We start from the raw sequence: 6,000 nt of genomic DNA on the forward strand, positions 1-6,000 counted from the left end.
GATCTTTCTTCCCTCTAATTTCTAGGGTACTTTCTAGAAAAGAATAATCTAACATTAAATCCCAAGAAACCGTGTTTAATACTCTTCCAGCCTGCAGGTGGCGCCGTAGGGAGCCGCGGCTGCGAAGTCCTCTCCCCAGAAGGCGGAGGGGCATGCAGTGGCTCACTCCTAGCGGGTAGATGGTGGGAGGCCCCGGTTTACCTCTGTCCCCGCTGGTAGGAATCACCTCATCTGGGGCTAGAGCGCTCCTTTCAGGGTCTGACTGTGCTGTGAGCACAGAAGCGCATTATGCTCCCTACACGTCTAGGTCCCCAGGGGGAGATTGTCCTCTGTCTTCATGGAAGGGGCAGGCTTCTGAATGGCTAGTATGTCTTGTTACCAGCCCTGAGAGCTGACCAGCCCTCACTGTGCCCGAGGCCCACAGCTGTCAGGCCTGGGCCAAGGTCCCCGCAGCCAGTCTGGCTCCAGACTACACATTCTTTTCCTTTAAAAAAAAAAAAAAAAAAAAAAAAAAAAAAAAAAATATATATATATATATATATATATATATATATATATATATATCATTGATTTTTTTTTACTGAGAGGAAAGGAGAGGGATAGAGTTAGAAACATCAATGAGAGAGAAAAATCGATCAGCTTCCTCCTGCACCCTCTCCAACTGGAGATGTGCCAGCAACCAAGGTACATGCCCTTGACCAGAATCAAATCTGGGACCTTTCAGTCTGCAGGCTGACACTCTATCCACTGAGCTAAACTGGCCAGGGCCCTTTAGTTGTTTGGTTTCAAAGCAACCACTGGTTTCGCTGCTTCTCTAGTTCTGCTTTGTTTTCTTTGTGCAGCATAAAGTGTACAGTTTGGCGAGTTTTGACAAATGCGTTTGCCTGCGTCCCTCACACTCAAATCAAGATGTATAACATCTATAATTTAAAAATATTTAAAAATTTAAAAATTAAAAAAAATTAAAAATATTTAAAAAGGGTCTGGCCACAGTGGCTCAGTGGTTGAGCATCAACCTGTGAACCAGGAGGTCAGTTTGATGCCTGGGTTGCAGGCTCCATCCCCGGATCAATGATTCGCTCTCATTATTGTTTCTTTCTCTCTCTTCCTCTCTGTGCTTCTCTGAAATCAATAAAGATATATTTAAATAAATAAGTCCTATCTAATAAAAGATAAACATGCAAATTACTGTACCTTCACTATGCCCACAAGCCACCCACCAGCCAATCAGGGTGAGTATGCAAATTAACCCAATCAAGATGGCGGTTAATTTGCATATCTAGGCCAGAGCAAGGACTGAAGACAGGAGCCAAGCACTGCAGAGGGAGTGAAGCTGCAGAGCGGGGAGAAGGGAGAGAAGCAGGCGACCACAGCAGGAAGCCCTATTGCAGGAATCTTCCTGCAAAGGGCCTCTAGTAAATAAATAAAAATAAAAAGACATTCATTATCCCAGAAGTTCCCTACCCTCACTCCCCTGCATGCTCCCCCTCCAGAGGCAGCGCTGCTCTGACTGCTGGCACCATGGGTTAGTTTTGCTGCTTTTGGACCCTCTATGTGTGGACTCATAGACGCACACACTTCTGTGTCTGATTTTTGCTACTCCACGTAATTTCTGTGAGACCCATGCACGTTACTAAATCTGTCCAAAACTTGTTCCATTTTATTACTGCATAGAAATGTATTGTATGAATGTGCTGTAGCTTCTTTTATTCAATGTCCTTTGATAGAAACCTGGACATTCCCATGTTTGGCTAATCTGGATAAAGATGCTACAAATGTCCTTGTTAGTTGTGCTATGGACATATATAGACTTATTTCTTTTGGCTAAAGACCTAGGGATAAAATCGCTGGGTCCACGGATAGGCATACATTTACATTAGTTAGAAACTTTCATTTTTCTAATGTGGTTGTATTATGTTCTCTTTGGTTTAATCTTCAACATTAGACATGTTTTAAGCTGCCTCAAGTGCCTTTTGGAAGCAAATAGGTTTTTTTGATGAATGAATGAACGAATGAATGAACGAATGAATCAACAAACCATTCTCCTTCCAACCTTGCAGGAGCCGGACATGGGGCCTGCTGCCCTTCTCCAACTCGTGGCGGCTCCATTTGCACAGCAACCGCACCACGAGCCTCAGCCCACAGGTCACCCCTGGTTTCCAAATACCTTCCCAGAGCAGAGCTTTGGCAGGAAACCCACGCAAGCTGATCCTAAAGCAATGGCATTCCCTCCACAGGAGGGCAGAGGGCAGCTGCTGTTTCTGCAGAGGAGGCGCCATTCCCAGCTCTGCCACCAGCTGGTGCTCAGAGGTCAGCTGCGGGCAGGGGCCATCCAGTGGGCTACAGTATGAGAAGGTTACAGAACTCAGGAAGGACTCAGGGGAAGGTCTCAGCCCCCTGGGGTCACCCACGTCCTTGCGCTTCACCTTAATGAATGACCCACAAGCCACTCTGTCTCCAACCCCAGGAGTTCAACATGGAGCCTCCCGGCTCCCTGGCCTTCCTGCTCACACAGCACATGTGAGAGGAGTTTGGAATAGCCTGGTTCTCTTTGTTTCCCAATAAAAAGCGGAGTAAGACGTCTCTGACCAATATCAGATAGTTGGAAAACTATTTCCAAATGCCAGGATAACACAATGAGCTCAGACTCGGGCGGCGGCTGGTTGGCTTAAATTCTGGCCCTCCCATTTCACACTGGGGATTGGCAGGCTCTTTCACTTCCCTGAACCCTGGTTCTCCTATCTGTGAATAAGGACGACTCCCACTTCCTGTGGCTAAAGAGTGAGGTGCTGTGTAGAAAGCATCTGGCCGCTCAAAGCACTTGGCAAATTATTAGACAAGGTATCTACTCTAAATGCCTTGCCCTGCCCTGACCGGATGCAGGACAGAGAGTTTGGAAGAGTTATAAGTGCAGAGGACGCCATGGGCCACATGGCGCTTTGGGACGACGGTTGACACCCAGAGGGTGGTCCAAACCACTCCTTTTTTCCTCCAAAGGATCCAGGCAGCATTCCTGGGAGAGGTACTGAGCTGTGTGGCTCTTCAATAAGGTAATACTGAATGCTGATATTGACCAGCACTGCCCCTAATTGAGTTTTAATCACAGCGTAATTAAATGTAGATTCACCTGTCTGGAGAATTCGCACCCCACTCATGTGCCATTTCTCCCTGTCTGAAGAGGGATTTCAAAATTGGACATTGTTGTTTAATGGATGAAGTTTAAGAATGACACTTGGGCTTTGCTCCTCTTTAATTATTACGATAGCTAATTGTAGGAGGAACCTAATGGATCGCCACCGGAGGGAGACGGAGGTGATGAAATGGAGCTCTTCATTAGGCACTCTGAGGAGAGAGGGCCATGGGCAGAGCTCACTGGGTCCAGGGGCTGGTTTCCCCTGCTTCTCAGACCCCACACCCTGGACACCCGGGGACTGCTGCCCATCTGACTTGGACAGAGTCCAGTGCCATTTTGCTAAGAACTGAGAAGTCTGTGAAATGAACATCTAACCAGTTGAGTAGTGCAAAGGTTCTCAACCTGGGGCAACACCTCCTTCACTCCCCTCCCCCTCCCCCCAGTCCCTTCACCCAAAGGCATCTGACAACATCTGGAGACATTTTTGGTGCCATAACTGAGAACTGGGTGGAGGTTACTACTGGCATCTAGTGGGTAGAGGCCAGGGTTGCTGCTAAACTTCCTACAATGCACAGAACAGTCCCCCATGACAAAATATTATCTGGCCCAAAATGCCAATAGTGCTGCGGTTGAGAAAGCCTGGACTAGCCTGTCCTGAATCTAGGGCAGCAGAGCGGGCTGAGCAGTCTCTGGATGAATGTCAGTGTGTCCTGAGGGACGTGCTCCACAGTCACGTGCTCCCAAGCAGCCCCCATTAGCAGCCATCGCCAGGTGTCGCGCACACAGGATCCCAGCCTGCCTGCGGTTCTCTTATAAATGGCCCTCGGGTAGCTGCCCACCTCGTTCATCATCAAATTGGCCAAGGAGTGTGTTCTATAACTTGACCACCAGGTGGCAGTCTTGGAATGCTTTTTCTTGGGGAAAACTTGCCCCTGAGGTGGGCCAGTCTTCCCATCCATTGCTTTAAGCACCTGGTATGCTTCAGTAAGAGGGAATTTGGGGTGGGGGGGAGAGAGAGGCATGAACTGGAGAGAGTGTTTGACATTCCTTTCTGCTTAGCAAGTCAAGTGCACTTACAGCCCCCATCCTCCTTTCTAAACAAACTGGGATTGCCCCTTCAGCTCTCCCATTAGTGGTGACTGTTCTGAAAGATGATCTTGAGAAGATGAGATGTGACAGGAGGTGGAAGAGATAGGCAGACGTTGAAACTATGGGATGGGGACTGGTCCATCCTTCTGGCCACTACTGGTGCCTGCTGCTCTGCTGCATTATCACCCTTTACTGTTCCAGCATCACAGCCTGGTGGCCTTAGAGAGGGGCTACGTACCGGCCAAAGTCACAGTAGCTCCGAGTCCAGTCCTCTCCACCGCCAGAAGAGCCTCCCGTTTACCGCCAACGTGGGAGAGTTTTCACCTGTAAACGGAGGTGGGGAGTGCATTGACTGGGGCCCAGGTGAGTTATCACTTGAAGGGGAGACTTTGGAGAGTGAGAAGAGGCACTAGCTGGATGTACCTGGAACAGCAGGAGCAAGCCCAGATGAGGCCCCCAAGCTAAGCTTCCTTTCGTCTCTGAGACCACAAGCTTCTGAGACCCAAAAGGACTGTTTCCAGCTTTCAGAGTACCAGTGAGAACACCCAGTGCAGCCGCCCCCATGGAAGGTCTGAGAGAAGATGGTGAGTAAGGAAACTGGAAAGGCTGGACCTCGGGGCACTGGGTGTGGATGCCGCCCTGGTAACTCCAGGCAGGTGGAGAGTCTGTGCATCCAGAGGAGACGGGGGACCAAAGAAAACGAGTGCTTATTTAATAGTTCTTACCTGGACACCTGTGGGTGTGTTGTGTTATTTGTATACGTGTGTGTGTATGTGTGTGTGTGTGTGTGTGTGTGTAAGTACCACCTCAGTGGTAGTGCTCCTGATTGTGAATATGTCAGTTATTAGTTATATTGTCCCACCTCTCCCAATCCATCCATCTTAGCCCTCCTGTGATTCTGGAACCGAATGTCACAAACTTTCCTCCTTTCCCAACTAGTGCAATGCTACGCTGCGCCAGCAGAGGGCGCTAGAGGTACATTACAGCAGGAGGTGCTTCTAGGTTCCTCAGGCTGTGCCTCCTTCTTGCTCCTGAAGTGTGCAGCCACCCTGGCTTCTCCTCCAGTGGAGCTTATGGCTTCTGGTGAGCCTCTTCTGGCTTCCAGTGAGTTCACGAGCACCCTGGGGCAGTTCAATGCTTCCCCTTTTGGAAGCTGCATGGTCACACATGATCATTTCCTGCTTGACCATCCTCACCTGTGTCACCTCAGCAAACCTTGCCATCCAGGGGGGCCACAGCCCCAGCTCCCCAGCGAAATCGGAATCCAAGCCTTGGAGTGAGCAGGGCTCCGAGTCTGTCCCAGGCTACTCACCTCAGCTTCCAGCGGCACCTGCATCAGCCGTTCCTGCATCCTCCTGGTCCTTCTCACCCTCCTGGTCCTCCTCACCCTCTGGGTCCTCCTCACCCTCCCGGTCTTCCTCACCCTCCCGGGCCTCCTCACCCTCCGGGTCCTCCTCACCCTCCGGGTCCTCCTCACTCTCAGGAGCAATGCTTGTGGCAATACCCCCAACATGTATTAATACTTCTTGACTCAGCTCCCTGGTTAGTGTCCTGTGTAGTCTCCACTGGTGAAGGTTTTTTTGTCTTTCAGTCGTTTTCTGCTCTTGATATACTTCTTGTGTTTGGCTTGCTCATCAAGGGGCTTGTTTGTAGAAATATATCAGGAAACAAATTCTTTCCTCTGCCAAGGGCAGGACACATGAATGAGTGCTAAGTGGTGTCAGTAAGTGACCCTGAAGGTGCATAGAACTGAGTAACATGTGTAGCCTCCAGAATCC

Source organism: Pipistrellus kuhlii, unplaced genomic scaffold (genome assembly GCF_014108245.1).
Source record: "Pipistrellus kuhlii isolate mPipKuh1 unplaced genomic scaffold, mPipKuh1.p scaffold_m20_p_7, whole genome shotgun sequence".
NCBI classification, from domain to species: Eukaryota; Metazoa; Chordata; class Mammalia; order Chiroptera; family Vespertilionidae; genus Pipistrellus; species Pipistrellus kuhlii.